We start from the raw sequence: 3318 nt of genomic DNA, 5'->3' as shown, positions 1-3318 counted from the left end.
GTCTGTCCCGGTTCTTTGTAGTCCGAGGGTGTAAGTGCCTGCATCAGAGAGCTTAATAGTTTTGATGGTTAGTAGGATTTCATCACCTTTACAGAGTTCAACAGTGCTCCCAGGTTTCCCCCATATCATGGAAAACCTATCCACCTTTGTGGGATCCCCTATGCTATAAGGATACCCTCTTCTCCAATCCCGGAACTGTCCCAAGTTGGTTATCATGTAATCCCCATACGGACACCCTCCCCCATTACAAAGGTAATGTCACCCGTCTTTTGGCACTCCTGTACACAGGGGTTAAAACCAAACAAAAACATCTCAAATTCTTCCCTGCCCCGTTGGCTCAAAATATGTTATCTTCCCCTATTTATTCTCAATGATAAATATAACTTTCTCTCTGTTACAATACCAAATCACTAATGGCCCCTTCAAAAACTTCACAGCTAATGTTGTAAAAACAGAATCCTGAACCACTTTCTCATTTGCGGTTCAAACAGTAATTCTAACCCCTCAACCAAAACTGCTTCATTTCTAATGAATTTACCTTAAAACTAGTAACTCAATATGACCACATCCATTATACAAATGACTCTCCCCTGAGGCTGATCAGACCTCAGAAGATAGTCACGATAAGGTCAAAAGGTCATACCATATTAGACATAAAGAACCCTTTATCCTTACAATAGAAATAGTCACCTGTGTAATTAAAACCCATAAAATAACAACTCATAAGGTTCCATATGTGAGCGTGCCTCTTTAAAATACCTTTGCACTAAAACAAATAGTTCTAACAATTGTTTTATGTGTATATATTTTCAGACCTTTTTCAATTTGGTCGTTTATGGCTGCTCTCTCCCCCCAGGTTATAATCCCAGGAAACATCTAAAATTGAGACCCTTTAAACATCCATTTTCCCAGAAGAACACAACACTCCTAACTAGCATTCACTATGCTAATTCCGATTCAGAAACTCAAAAGTGAACTATAAACTAAACCTAATGATGATTCCCCTTTAACTAAAATCATTAATCATAAGTTTTAAACACCGTCAATGTATATGTTTACTCAAATGAACGTGTTACCCGTAGATACAATTAACCCGATACATTTCTCAGTGTAAGAAATCCGTAATTTAATCCCCGATATTTAATAAATATGCATTCACTTTCTCCCATGGCTCCTTTAATTGACTTATTTTAGATAACTTCCATCCGTCCCGGAATGAAGAATCCTACTTAAACACGCATGTCTACGTATCAGGGGAAAAGTTTGAATAACCAAATTCAACCTAGCTTACTTCCCGAAACATATGCAGTTATATTTTTCTATAGAGGTTGCTTTTCAAACTTTAAATACCCTAACATGGTTCCACACCATTGAAAGTGCTCAAATTCACTGGTGTTACGTAAACAATCAACCCTGGAATCACAACCATGGAATCCATTACCACGATGTTTTACGAATCATACATCCAGTCTCTCTCTCCCTAACATAGTTCAACCCAAACAAACGCCACACCTTGATGCCTACGTAGGTATCCGCTGATAGTTTTTAGCATCTTTCCTGACTATCCTGGCAACTCTCAAATTACTGTTAAAAATGTATTTTGTAATTTATATCAACTTCTGAAAAGTTACTCGAAACCTCGATACCCACACTAACAGACATTCAATTTGCTCCGTTATCCCCAGTCCCTGGCGACAAAAGTGCCTCGCTAGTGACGTCATCATCAAGCGCTCAACCTCAGCCCCATTCGTAGCGACTTTAAATGAATTGTAAATAATTCTTGTTCGATTAATCAAACCTAATTTATCACATCAGTTCAAATCCTGAATTATAATTTGCCACCCCAACCAACATCTCTAAATTCGCTAATTTTATAAAAACCTTTCGATGGGCATAAATCGTAATTGTCTCTTTGTTATCATTTAGAATCCATTTTGCTCTAAGTAACTGTCTCGTCTTTGACTTAGTATTTTAATTACAACTCTATTCCCAATACGTTATTCACTTGTCTAATTAAAAACTCATACTAGCATTAGTGAGTGTACACCTTTAAAATACCTTGTCTCTGGGAACAGGGAAATCCCCTTAACCCAAACTTTTACTCCTGCAACGACACCCAATAATTCTGATGATCCCTTCACATCGTTAGTTTTAAATCTCTTGATGTTTCATGTAACTTATTCAGTCTATCTTCAATTTGTCGTCCCACAATATTTTTTCCACTGTCATACACTCAAACCCCTGTGATTGACGTGCACTGTCCCTTTAAGATAATACATTATTTTTCCCCGTAAAGAAAAACAGAGAAAATAGATAGTTTTTTTTTGTGGATACTTTAACTTCTAGTTCGAATTCCCAGGCGTTACCTAACCAAAAATCAATACTCGGAAAAACAATCACAACTTTTTACGATTAAACTATTCTTACATATTTTATAGTCCAAGCGTTGCACTATATATATAGCCCATTTAGTACCTTGCAGCACTTCCGTTGCAAGCTGTGGCCTCTTTACGATCATCAACGTAACTCCAACCCAAACTTCTCAGCTTACCATACTCTAACATTTAAACGTACCATGTTTTGTGCTAAATTTATCATATGTCAGTCAATTCATAAATAGCTATAACGTCCGGATAGCCCGAAATTGTATCGTATCTCTCCGTTATTCCCTACATTTAACCTTAGGTAACTTTCTCTTCCATGATACATTTTATTTAAATACGACTCCCATCTCAATACATTATTCCACCAGATCATTTTGGGCAAAATAGCGTTTTTCATCGAAATTGTCTCGCCATTATTTTTAATGCCTTCTTTTTTTAAACAAAATGTATTCAATCTAAAACACATAATAAACGTTCATTTCATATCTTTTACAAACACTGGCGTCCGTATTTTTCAGGCAGAACATACAAATATGTCAATTACAATCTAAAATCCATTTTAGTTAACCGCCTCGGCCGGGATTACAATTAAACCATTTTGTATTTTTCTTTTGACTCACTTTATCCATTTTTCTCAACATTATTATTATAATTGTCCGTAGTCCCAAAACTTCGCCACCGGGAATTCCCAGAAAATCGTCCTAATTACGGGTATAGCAAGGAAAGGTTATAAATATCAGCTATCATTTGGGTTCTTTGTCTGAGTCAGATTTTGGCTGCTTCCCTTTCTCTCTTTGTTCTCTTTGTTCTCGTAGTTTTTACTTCGGAATTTCTAATCTGACTATTTTGTGTCTCGGAAATCTTACCAATAGCTTTTTTCAGATATTAGGTCTAACTTACAACTATAAGCCCAGGGTTTGAGGTTAAAAATTTT

Source organism: Oncorhynchus tshawytscha, linkage group LG03, assembly GCF_018296145.1.
Source record: "Oncorhynchus tshawytscha isolate Ot180627B linkage group LG03, Otsh_v2.0, whole genome shotgun sequence".
NCBI lineage: Eukaryota > Metazoa > Chordata > Actinopteri > Salmoniformes > Salmonidae > Oncorhynchus > Oncorhynchus tshawytscha.
This window is presented reverse-complemented; position numbering follows the sequence as displayed.